Below are 13,883 nucleotides of genomic sequence, written 5' to 3' on the forward strand. Positions count from 1 at the left end.
ATTCCTTGCCCAGCCGTTTAGGAGATAACTACTCTGAACCACCTTGGAGTAGAACAGGCCCCCTTAACACAGCAGAGTTCCACATCTATGCCTATATGCACTTACTCTTTCCTTGGGTTAGTGCAGCAGCTCACTAATCTGACTGCTGCCACTTCTCGCCTCATTCAAGGTGATCTGTTCCTGTAAAGTGCTGGCCTCACTCTTTTTCTGAACCTCGCCTTCTCTAACTCCCTTACCCTACATTGACCACAGCCAGACAGCGCAGCCTGCTTTGGGGACATCGTCCACTACCGTGAAGGGTGTCCCTGGGTGGAACAGAATCTGCGGCAGGGCCGGGCAGACGGAGGCCCCTGGGCAGGCCTGAGGAGCTCAGAGGAGGTCCAGCTTCTTGGACACGGTATTGAGACGTGGCCAGCGCACTCTCCGAGGGTGCCTTTTAGAGGGGCAGCTGAATAAGAGGCAGTCCAGAGCACTGTGTGTGTGTGTGTTTTGTTTTTTTTTGGCTCAACTTCACTGCTCGTTAGCTGTGTGCACTTGGTCAACACATGACCCTCTCTGGGCCTCAGTTTCTTCAGCTCTGAAAAAGATCGTGTTGGACAAGATGAGATCCAAGGGCTCTTGCGGGCCTGACTGTCCTAGCTCACGCTCTGTGCCTGCTCAGAAAGTGCAGCTCTGAGAAGACAGAAGCGGAGCCCTGTGGGTCAGGAGATGGACTGGCGGACTAACAGGGGCAGAGGGGAGGAGAGGGGATTTTCTTTTCCCCGGGAGCCATCCCTATCCCTTGTCATTAGAAAGCCGCGCACACAGCTCCTCTCACTGGCTGGCAGGTGCATTTCTGCCTGGGGGAAACAGGCCAGCGTGTGGCTTTTATGGGCTGGAGGCAGCCTTCGGCTTTCAGGCACTGTCAGCTGAACGTCAGCTTCCCCGTCCACCTCCCTCTGGCCCCCAGATCTTCCCCTTTCCTCCACCGCTTTTTTGTACAAGTCAGGACTCAGAAGCCTCCAGGGACGGAATGAGAGTGATGAGCAGGGGTCTGGGTAATGAAGGTGGCGCTTGGTTTACTGGGGTGGGGGTGATGGGAGACAGGCAGAGGGAGGCGAGGACCTGGAAGTGACCTTGGTGCTTCCCCAGCTCCCAGCAATCAGCAAGACCTGTGTGACCCCCAAAGAAGTCTTCTGCATTCACTTCTCCATCTTTCAAGTGGACCAACCTGCCCCTTCTGCCTCAGGAGGTGGTTGGGAGCGTTCACGTGGCCCTTAGACAGCCTGCTGCTTCACTGGCTCCCAGCAGGGAGCTGGAGGGGGGCGCAGGGCACCGTCACCTTGGACAGGGGAGTATCACTGGGGACCTGCGGAAGCAGGGGGTTCAGGATTAACTGCTGGGGTGGGAACAACTCAGTTCCCAGCCCCCAGGCACTTGAACACTATTCACCGCTATGGAAGGGAACAATGGGACTATACAACCTGTTACTGGTCCACAGCATCAGGACCCGTAACCAGCCAAGCTGAGGCTAGCCAGGGACCCAGCATGCCCCAGGAAGTAAGATTACTTACTCCAATAGAGTCTCTCTAGGAAACCTGGATTGGACTCATGGAGAAAATGAGACAGTGGCTGAAGGAGCAGAAGCAGAAAGAATACCCACCTCACCCCAAGGGAGAAGCAGGGCTCTGGACCCGGGTCGGCGGGGAGGGCATGTGTCCGCGGATGTTACAAGGGAACAACAACCATGCTAACGGATGGGAGCAGAGCGGACACACGGAGCAGAAAACATCAGGAGAAACAACCAGGAGGGCGCTCGAGAGGAGACGGAAGGGCATGCCGGGGTGGAGGGCGGTGGGGGGCGGGGGTGCCTCGCTTCCTTCCGAAGGGATTTCCATGAGTCTCTGATTCTTGGGACCAGAACAGCTGCAGAGGATCGGGCTTGGGGGGCCTGGAGCAGCCCGAGGAGAGGACAGAGGTTCTTTTCTGGAAGGCCAGGAGGAGCCGGGACAGGTGAGCGCCAGGAGGGAGGGATGTCGTGAGAACAGTGCTGGCAACAGAAAAGCCTGGGGAATACCTGGGGAAACAGGGGAAGACAGGTGTGACTGGAGCCAAGGATCCAGAAGGCTCATAGACCAGAATTTGGAAACATTCAGAAAGATACATTGTTGTATCAGGATGCTTCCAGTTGCTCCTAACAGAAAACCCGGCCAAATCTGGGTTAAACTCAGCAGGACTGGACTGGCTCATGTTTGGGAAAAGCTGGCACCCCGTCGCAGACTTCAGGCAAGGCTGGATCCAGAGTTCAGAGGCCACAGCAACAACCTTACATCAACACCTTTTCATTCTTCTCCTGAAGGAAGCATCATCCTAAACCCACAGGCCTGGCTCCAAGGCAATCTGCCATAAACATAATTGAAGGAATATTTCCTTTTAAAACAGTCAATGAAAATGCATATATTTAAAATTTTGATTCAGAAATTGGCTTCCAGGAAATTGATTTTAGGCAAATTGCCCTGCTTTCAGATATTCTTGAGAACAGAGGTGGCTGGCAGCAGCACCTAGAATTGTATTAGCTTCTCTAATTATGTCCAAGAGGAACAAAAAGGGCCTCCATGCCTCCGCCTGACATGGGTCACTCTGGTGGGTCATCTGGGCCCACAGACCATTTCCTGAGCTAATGACGCTGGTCTGGAAAATATACTGGCTGGTGTGGACCTATCTCCATAGCTTTTCCTGAACCAGTCACTAGGACCGTGCTGATGGGGCATCATTTCGGGGCTTAAGCCACTTGTGCCCCACTCGTGAGGCTGGGGGTGGGTAAAAGCACGCCCTGGGTATGTGGCTGGGAGATGCCCTGGAAAGACTCTGGTGGTCACGGGTGCTGAGAAGGCATCAAGGATGCTGGTTACAGCTGGAGACCATCTTGACGAGCCAGCCGATTGGACTTTCTTCTATAAGCAGCCAGGTGCGTGCAAGAGTGCCAAGTCGCTTCAGTAGCGCCCAACTCTGCAGCCCTAGGAGCCGTAGCTCACCAGGCTCCTCTGTCTGTGGGTTTTCCAGGCAAGAATAGCAGAGTGGGTTGCCATACCCTCCTCCAGGGGATCTTCCTGGCCCAGGGACTGAACTCGCGTCTCTTGCATCATGCAAGTGAGTTCTTCACCACCAGCACCACCTGGGAAGCCCAGGCAACCAGGTGACACTGGAGTGTTTCAGCCCTGAGGTGCAACCTCTTCCAGGCGGTATTTTAGGGAGATTAGCCTGATTGTAGAACGGTTGGGAGAAGGGAAAGTCTGGCAAACCAACAGGGTCATTAGAGAATGCAGGAGGTCAGGCAGTGAAGACTGAAGCCAGGAAACCAAAGTCAAAGAGGAAAGATGCAGGGGGCAACTAGGAAGTATTTTGAAGGAAGTCAATAGAGTGTCTCATTAGACATGAGGGAAGTGGTTGGGTGGTGGCAGAGAAGGAGTCAAAAATGACAAGGTCTCTGACCTGGTGAAAATTTTGGAGTTCCTGCCCCATCTCCTTAACCCTTCTCTGCGAGCAGTCCCCTCACTCTCAGGGAGGGGCCCTTGTCCCGGAGCCCCATCATTTTGGTGGCCTAGCCCTCCTCCCATTTCTAGGAATGGACACTTCCCTCCTTCTGGGAATTGCCATCTCCTCACCATCCCTCCACAGTCACTGTGGAGGCCACTGTGCTCACATACCAGCCCTGTCTAGGGGCACCTGACCTGAGGTGGGTCCATCAGAACTTCTCCTCAGCTTGGTGCCAGAACTGAGAAAGTGAGGTCTGTCTCTCTCTGGGAGGTTGAAGACAGGATAGGCGAGTTTGTGACCTGCTCCTGGCCTCATTCTTCTACACGGACCAAGGGACACAGGAAGAAGTCTGCAGTGTGAAGAAACACATAGCCAGTGCAGATACGGCTTCGGAGAAAGTGCCTGGGAGCCACAGCCTGGGTCCCTGAAGGCTGTCAGCGTTCTGCTTGTACTTCCTGTTCTTGGGCTCTGAGAGACACCCACTGGCTCTTTATACACATTTTGAGGAAGTGTTTCTGAAGCCGGGAAATCAGGAGTAGCTGTGGAGTCTAAAGAGAAACTACGTCAGCGGGGAACTTATCTGCATTACCAGCAAGTGTGCTGGAGGGATTCAAATTGTACCATCATTCACGCGGAGATGTCATAAGGAAATGCTAACACTTGTTGAGCAGACTCTTAAGTGAAGAGGGAAACCGTAGGAATGGTGAGATCTCCCAGAGAGAAAATGTGGAGAGAAGTTCAGAGGAAACTTCTAGAACAATCATGGTTTAAGGAGATCCAGCAAAGAAAAGAGGAGGGCATGGCAACCCACGCCAGTATTCTCGCCTGGAGAGGCCCAAGGACAGAGGGGCCTGGTGGGCTGCAGTCCATGGGGTCACAAAGAGTCGGACACGACTGAGTGACTGAGCAAAGCACAGCAAAGGATTTACCAGAGAGACGGGGCAGCTAGGATGGTAGTGTCCAAACAAGGGACACTAAGGGAAGAGTAAATTCGAGAATTTTTTTTGATGGAAATTTACTTTCTGATTAAAATTTTAATTTTAATTAAAAGGTTCATGAATAGCCAATACAATTTTGAAAAACAAGAACATCTTGACAAAACACATGTCAAATTGATCTTACAATCATTCTCAGTTAAATGCTGTTAAACCAATTAAATTTGAGGCAAGTGTGAGATACATTAGCATAGTTTTACAAAATAAGATCCTCAAATACAGAAAAGTCACAGTGTTTGGCAAAAAAAAAAAAAAAGAAAGAAAGAAAGAATTGGTAAATTCAAGTATCTTAACCAACAAGGAAACATGGATGAGTTCAGGCTGAATTTGGGCAGCTCAGTAATGTTCCTTAGAGTCCAGGTTCTGTCCACTTCTATTCTCTGCTGCACTGGGGACTGGATGCATCTAAGTAAGGGTAGACTCCTCCCTTGGCTTAGTATCTGGAAGGGCAGAAGAGTGAAGGTTTTCCCAGTCAAGGAATCTAAACTTCTCTCTGCAATCTGATTGGGCCATTTTAGATCATGTGAACACTCCTAACCCAATAAGACTCACTAGAGCAATACAATGGTGTGATCACTCACCTAGAGCCAGACATCCTGGAATGTGAAGTCAGCGGGCCTTAGAAAGCATCACTATGAACAAAGCTAGTGGAGGTGATGGAATTCCAGTTGAGCTATTTCAAATCCTGAAAGATGATGCTGTGAAAGTGCTGCACTCAATATGCCAGCAAATTTGGAAAACTCAGCAGTGGCCACAGGACTAGAAAAGGTCAGTTTTCACTCCAATCCCAAAGAAAGGCAATGCTGAAGAATGCTCAAACTACTGCACAATTGCATTCATCTCACAGGCTAGTAAAGTAATGCTCAAAATTCTCCAAGCCAGGCTTCAGCAATACTTGAACCGTGAACTTCCAGATGTTCAAGCTGGTTTTAGAAAAGGCAGAGGAACCAGAGATCAAATTGCCAGCATCTGCTGGATCAGCAAAAAAGCAAGAGAGTTCCAGAAAAACATCTACTTCTGCTTTATTGACTATGCCAAAGCCTTTGACTGTGTGGATCACAATAAACTGCGGAAAATTCTGAAAGAGATGGGAATACCAGACCACCTGACCTGCCTCTTGAGAAACCTATATGCAGGTCAGGAAGCAACAGTTACAACTGGACATGGAACAACAGACTGGTTCCAAATAGGAAAAGGAGTATGTCAAGGCTGTATATTGTCACCCTGCTTATTTAACTTCTATGCAGAGTACATCATGAGAAATGCTGGGCTGGAAGAAGCACAAGCTGGAATCAAGATTGCTGGGAGGAATATCAATAACCTCAGATATGCAGATGACACCACCCTTATGGCAGAAAGTGAAGAGGAACTAAAAAGCTTCTTGATGAAAGTGAAAGTGGAGAGTGAAAAAGTTGGCTTAAAGCTCAACATTCAGAAAACGAAGATCATGGGATCTGGTCCCATCACTTCATGGGAAATAGATGGGGAAACAGTGGAAACAGTGTCAGACTTTATTTTGGGGGGCTCCAAAATCACTGCAGATGGTGACTGCAGCCATGAAATTAAAAGATGCTTACTCCTTGGAAGAAAAGTTATGACCAATCTAGATAGCATATTCAAAAACAGAGACTTTACTTTGCCGACTAAGGTCCGTCTAGGCAAGGCTATGGTTTTTTTCAGTGGTCATGTATGGATGTGAGAGTTGGACTGTGAAGAAAGCTGAGATGAACTGTGGTGTTGGAGAAGACCCTTGGACTGCAAGGAGATCCAATCAGTCCATTCTGAAGGAGATCAGCCCTGGGTGTTCTTTGGAAGGAATGATGCTAAAGCTGAAACTCCAGTACTCTGGCCACCTCATGCGAAGAGTTGACTCATTGGAAAAGACTCTGATGCTGGGAGGGATTGGGGCAGGAGGAGAAGGGGACGACAGAGGATGGGATGGCTGGATGGCATCACTGACTCTATGGACATGAGTCTGAGTAAACTCCGAGAGTTGGTGATGGACAGGGAGGCCTGGTGTCCTGTGATTCATGGGGAGAAAAAGAGTCAGACACGACTGAGCGACTAAACTGAACTGAACTGAGAGCAATACTGGTTTACTTATTGGCTTGGACCAATCAGGAGCCACTCTTTGAGCTAGGGGTGGGATCAGATCCCGTGTAGCTCCTCCCTGTAGAGGCTGGCAGCCCCACCTGCAGCTCCAGGGAACATGCTCAGGGTCATGTTGGGGACGGAGAGAGGGGATTGGAGGCATCAAAGGCAATGAACAGTCCCCAACAAGTGGCCCAGAAGGCCTGCATGAGCTGGCCCTGCCTTACCTTGCTCCTGATCTCTGTGCTTTGTAAAATTCCCAGGATGTACCAAGTTTCTTCCTCCCTCATGATCTTCTCATAGACTGATCACTTTAAGGGGAATGAGTGAGTGAGCGAAAGTTGCTCAGTCATGTCCAACTCTTTGCAACCCCATGGATTATACAGTCCATGGAATTCTCCAGGCCAGAATACTGGAGTGGGTAGCCTTTCCCTTCTCCAAGGGCTCTTCCCAACCCAGGGATCAAACCCAGGTTTCCTGCATTGCAGGCAGATTCTTTTCCAACTGAGCTATCAGAGAAGCCCTATGGGGAATACTTGACAATATCTGTTGCCTTAACTAATTCCTATTCTTGTAGCAAGTCTCACTTAAATGTTATTCTTTAAAGAGACCTCTCCAATCCTCCTAACTAAATTAGCACCCCTAATCTCCCTTAGGTGGCTACCAGAATCAGATGTCAAATTGTAATTATGTTTATATTATGTTCAGTTGTACCTCTGTAGGGCAGGGCCCATGTTTGTTCTGCTCACCAATGAACCCTCCAAGATTGGCACACAGCAGAAGCTCGTGGAATATGTGATGACCACTTCTTTTTCTGACTCACATCTATTATCTCTTTTAAGCCCCTGAGACATCTTTGGAGGTTTCTTGAATGTAAATATTTCTATAAAACAATATTTCTTCCAAAAGAATGATGACTTTAAATGAACCTAAGTATTAAGGAATGCCTTGAAAGCTTATAGAGTCCAAGCAATGGGACTTATAAAAATTTCTGTATTTTTATTTTGTTCAAGTAATTTATGCCTCATGTCAGTTACATAGTTAAAGACAAGATTAGAGAAAACTAGTGAACTAATTAAACACTGTCTTTGTTTCACTCCCTACCTTGCTAATTAACTATATTATCAAACATTTGTTGAATGCCTCCACTGCAACAGCAATAGGGTTGGGCTATCAGACTTGGCTCCGTTTCACAAACGTGTGTTAGGGCTGCTCTAGCTACTAAAGCAAGAACTGAATAAACACATAAGTATGGTTTTCTACTACAAAGCCTAAAACAAATAAGCTTTTCTGGTTAACCATTAGATAACTCAATAAACTTCAGTTGCTAGGAGGACATTCTTGTATAGTTTTCTAGTCATTGTTTCTAGTAATAGTTTCCTCTTAAGGGAGAGACTTAAGGTCTGGCAGTCTGCTGGAAGGAAGGCTGGAAGCTTGTCTTGAAATCATGTTCACACAGCAAGCATGCTGATTCTGCTCCGATTGCATGGCTCTTTGGCATGGAGAGAGGTGGCTATCAAAAAAAAAAAAATTGTGGGATAATTAAATCATTGCCTCCTCCTAGCTAGCCCTTGGAACTCCCACTGATCCTAGTTAACTGAAGCATAATTGTATTTTGTTTTTAAGACTTTCATATATTCCAAGCTTCAAAATCCACTAAGATTTCAAAAACAAAATATCAAAAGGAGAAAGCAGTAGTGGTCTTTGATGACTTACCAACTACTTTCCAGTTGCCCAGGCTGCTTCTCTCGTAGGAAGGCACCAGTGAGAACTTGACTGTCAAGGCTGACATCCACGACAAGATATGATATAGAGCATATTCGAGTACTTATTTTTGTCAGTTTGGGACCCTGAATAGGAAAAGAAAAGAATGAATCTGTAAACCGACAACATGGAAGCATATATTCACCTATTTCATATGGACATCATGGCATCAAAATCAGAGGAATGTGCTGTGCAAATACACAGGATGTCATTTAATAGTTTCCAAGTGGCCTTTCTTGTTTTATTATCACCCATCCCCTCCTTGCACATTGAAATAGAAAAAAAGGCTTGTTTGTATTTATCCTTTTCATTTCTGCTGAATGAACATATTTAACCCAAGGAAAGCAGAACTAGACAGGTCCAGTTTAATTGCACAATTAGATATTAATACACTGTTTTGGAAGATAAATGCTTTGTGACCTCAGAATGAATCAGCTCTCAGGGCAAGGAGAGTTTAAAACAGAGGCAGGAATGCTTGCTGTCCATTGCTGTGGCCAGCAAGGCTGAGCTTCATGCTCACACAGTTTAGAAGCTGGATTAACAAGAATGTATGAAACTGGACTTCATTCTCCTTCTCTGTCTGGGCTCCATCCCTGGCTTCACTTCAGAGCCTTCATTTTTAATTTCCAAACTATAGTTTCTAACCAATCATAAATAACCTGAATATCAAGGACTATCTAACTTCCAACCCAAAGTAGGTGCTCAATTCAATTCCAGGGCCGAATCAAAGCATTCAGTTCAGTTCAGTTGCTCAGTCATGTCCGACTCTTTGCGACCCCATGGACTGCAGTATGCCGGGCCTCCCTGTCCATCACCAGCTCCCGGAGCTTACCCAAACTCATGTCCATTGAGTCGGTGATGCCATCCAACCATCTCATCCTCTGCCGTTCCCTTCTCGTCCTGCTTTCAATCTTTCCCAGCATCAGGGTCTTTTCAAATGAGTCAGCTCTTTGCATCAGGTGGCCAAAGTATTGGAGTTTCAGCTTTAACATTAGTCCTTCCAATGAACACTCAGGATTGATCTCCTTTGGAATGGACTGGTTGGATCTCCTAGCAGTCCAGGGGACTCTCAAGAGTCTTCTCCAACACCACAGTTCAAAAGCATCAATTCTTCAGCACTCAGCTTTCTTTATAGTCCAACTCTCACATCCATACATGACCACTGGAAAAAACTATAGCCTTGACTAGACGGACCTTTGTTGGCAAAGAAATGTCTCTGCTTTTCAATATGCTGTCTAGGTTGGTCATAACTTTCCTTCCAAGGAGTAAGCGCCTTTTAATTTCATGGCTGCAGTCACCACCTGCAGTGAATTTGGAGCCCCAAAAGATAAAGTCATCAGTTCAGTTCAGTTCAGTCGCTCAGTTGTGTCCAACTCTTTGCGACCCCATGAATCACAGCACGCCAGGCCTCCCTGTCCATCACCAAAGTCATAGATGGCCAAATAAACATCCTACTTGATAACCATGCTGTAGACTGATCACTACCATAGGCTGAAAAACATAGGATGGATTAAAACACTGGGAAATCAGAGCACCTTGTGAGCCCTTAAAAGAAACGGATTGTTTCCTGACGTACAGTAGCAGCTGCGCTTTCTCCAGTGCAATGGGCAGGTGAGAAGTGTGGATTCTTCTCTGTATCTCTTTACTATTGGCAAATCCCAGAGAATCCCACACTGGTACATTTGCAGTGAGCAGGCACTTCCATAAGAGACACCTCATTTCACTGATCTTATCCAATTAACAAAAGGAGACAAACAAATTAAAAGGAAGTCCCTGAGGTGGCTGAGCTCCAGTGTGCCTAAGTGGATAAACAACATAATTATCATCGCCTTCCCTAATGAAAGCGGCACTCTCAGGGCGGGCTTTGAACAAGCAGTTCTAGTTTTGCAAGAGTTAGCTGCTGTCTTTTCAAGGAAAGGTAAGGAGGAAATGTGTTGAAAACAAAAAGTTTTGGTTTAGACACAGATGGTGAGGGTTGATACCTATTGGAAATAACTGCTGAAGGAAGTCAGGGAACGTTTGTTCCTCGCGTCTCAAATATAGTCTTGTCTCCAAGCAAAGAGCCTGGGGAATTCTCCAGGACTCTTCCTACCTGGAAATTCCAGCGTCCTAATGGGATGCACTTTCCCTGTGATTTATGGTGAATTATGTGTCAGAGTGAGGAGATTCTAGAGGATGGACTACCCTTGAGAACAATCAGCGGTACTTCTGAGGATCATCTATGCTTTTCTGGTGACCTGACTCCAGGGTACTCGACCGACTGATTCTGCTCACCTGATCTAGAGGAATTAGGCCCACCTGGGTCTTGCTGGCTTGCATACAAAGGAAATGACTTGGTAGCACACATACATTAAGGGTAGAGGTATTTGCTCTTGTCTGTAACAGTAACAGTGGAACAATTAGCAAAGATACAAATTGTCTGTTCATCAGATTTTGAGGCTACTCTTGGTTTAGTTTTAGGAATTTGTTGCCTTGTTATGAGGTGTGTATGTCTGTTCAGTTGCTCAGTCGAGTTCAGCTGTTTGCAACCACATGGACTGTAGCCCACCAGGCTTCTCGGTCCATGGGATTTTCAAGGCAAGGATACTGGAGCGACTTGCCATTTCCTACAGCAGGGGATCTTCTCACCCAGAGATTGAACCTACATCTCCTGCATTGGCAGGTGGATTCTTTACCACTTAGCTACCTGGGAAGCCCTGGTAGGAGGTAACATGACCTAAAATAGGTGGCTTTCTACGCATATCAGCAAATTCAATGTAACTCCAGCCAATAGCGTAATGGGATATAAAGGAAGAAGAAGAAGAGAAAAAGAAAAGATTAAAAAGAATAATAAGGTAATAGAAGAGTCACTTTCCTTTTCATATATGAATATGCATTGCAATGTTCAGGTACGTATGTGGTAGCTAAAAGTATGACCCTGGGAATTCCCTAGTGGTCTATATGGTTAAGACTCCTTGCTTCCACTGGTTTCAGGAGGTGGAGGGAATGAGGGGATAGATCTGATCCTAGTCAGGGGGCTAGGATCCCACAAGCCAAGTCACATAGCAAAAAAAAAAAAAAAAAAGTATGACCCAGAAATCCCACTCTTGGGTATTTATCCAAATGAAATGAAGACCTAGGTTCTTGAATATCTGAATATTGATAACACCTTTATTCATCATCTCCAGAAGCTGAAAACAGTTCTAATGTTTCTCAGCTGGGGAATGAATAAACAAACTATGGCACATTTGTGCAGTGGACTGCGGCTCAGTAGTAAAATGGAAGGAACTATCAATACATGCAACTATGGGGAAGGATTGTATGAACATTATGCTCAATGAAAGAAGCAAGCCTCAAAAGGTTACATGCTGAATAATTCCACTTATATGCCGTTCTGGAAAAGGCAAAACAACAGGGACAGAAGTCACATCAGTGATTGCCAGTGGCTAAAGGGAAAGGTGAGGTTTGACTGCAGAAAGGCAGCATGAGGGAATTTGGGGAATGAGGGAACTCCTCTATCTTGATTGCGATGGTTACACAACTCCACGCACTGGGCGAAACTCAGAACTGTACATTTCAAGAGGTGGGTTTTACTGTATGACAACTGAAATATAAAATCAAATAGACCAGTGTTATACTAGTACAAGTATGGACAGATCAATAGAACATCATAGTGAACTAGAAAGGAAGTGAAACATAAATAGTTAATTATTTTTGTTAAAGATGACATTTTAAAAACCATGGGGAAAAGATGCATTATTTAATAAATGGTGTTAGGAAAATTAGCCCTTATCATTATGAAAGATACCTAATTTACTCCTTGAATCAAAATAAACTCTAGAAAGATTATAGATTTAAATGAGACTAGTGGAGAAAATTAATATTTTTTATTAATACTGGAGTGGGGAAGGACTTTAAAGAATGGTATAAAAGTCAGAAACCATAAAGAAATAAAACCCAAATTGATATGACTCTATACAACATTTTTTAAAGCAGTAAAACAAGCAAGGAATAACTGTTAACTAGTCAATAGAAAAATGACAAAATGGGGAAAACATCTATAACATACATGGCAGTCAGAGATATCTGTAGCGAATGTTGGGGTGCACTGCTCAGATCCCACCAACAGTCCTGGGGTCTCCCTAGCTGTAGAGGGTGTAGGTGTCAAATATCTCACAGCTAGGCTCCTCTCCTACAGCTGTCCTCAGCTGAAGACAGCCACTTTGCATGGCCATCCCCTCTCCCTGAGGGCAGCTCTCATGCAATGATTGATTGATAAAGGAGTATGAAGACTGACCCTGTTGTCTCAAGACAGACTGTGAAAGGCCACTCCAGCTCAAGAGCTCCCCATGGGGTCAGCTAAGTGGGGCCTTCTGTCCACTTCTGCTTTTTTTCACCCTCTCTTAGGTCTTGATCCCAAGGGTACTCCCCAGTAAACTCTTTCATGGCAATCTGTCTCAGGGTCTGTTTCTAGAAATTTTAATTCCAAATAATATCCTTAATATGTAATGAACTTTTCTAAATCAACAAGAAAATAGATACATAAGCAAAAGACATAAACAGCTAATTTTTTATATGCACCATAATTGAAACTACCTGTGCCTTTTGTCACAGCAGTTTCACATCTAGAATTTATCATGGAGAGATAATCTCACAAGTGTGTAAAGCTATATGGTCAAGGTTGTCCACAGGAGCATTGCTTCTAATAAGGAAAAATTGGAAATAATGCCCACCAATTCGTTAAATAAATATCATACTGTGTGGTTATTAAAAACAATGATTTAGATATTTATAAACATGAAAAAATGTTCAACATTCAAATATGCTTCTTAAAGTACATTCTATAAAATAGATTGCAGGATACATAACACATATAAAAAATTAAAACTAATCTGGGGGGTTTCCCTGGTGTCACAGTGAGTAAGAATCCACCTGTTAATGCAGGGGACACAGGTTTGATCCCTGGACCAGGAAATTCCACATGCCTCAGGGCAAATAATCCCGTGCACCAGAGCTACTGAAGTTTGAGGGCCCTGATCCTGCACTCCACAAGAGCCTGTGTGCGTGCTGAGTCATGTCTGACTCTGTGACCCTATGAACTGTAGCCTGCCAGATTCCTCTGTCCATGGAATTTTTCAGGCAAGAATACTGGAGTGGGTTGCCATGTCCTCCTCCAGGGGATCTTCCCAACCCAGGGATCAAATCTGGGTCTCCTGTGCGTCCTGTATGGGCAGCCGGATTCTTTACCACTGTGTCACCTAGGAAGCCCCAAAACAAGAGAAGCCACAGCAATGAGTAGCCCCAAAACTGCGACTAGAGAGCAGCCTCTACTCTCTGCAACTGGAGAAAGCCCATGCAACTACGAAGAGGCAGTGCCACCAGAAGTAAATAAATAAAAATTTTAAAATGATCTGAAAAGTTTCAGAAGAAAATTTTAGTAGTATTTTTTAGGATTATAAGGGATTGTCATTTTCTTCCTTGTACTTTGCTGTATTTTCTGAAAAATCTTTTATAATGTATAACTTGCATAATGAGATA

The sequence above is a fragment of the Capra hircus genome, chromosome 16 (assembly GCF_001704415.2).
Source record: "Capra hircus breed San Clemente chromosome 16, ASM170441v1, whole genome shotgun sequence".
In the NCBI taxonomy this organism is placed as follows: domain Eukaryota; kingdom Metazoa; phylum Chordata; class Mammalia; order Artiodactyla; family Bovidae; genus Capra; species Capra hircus.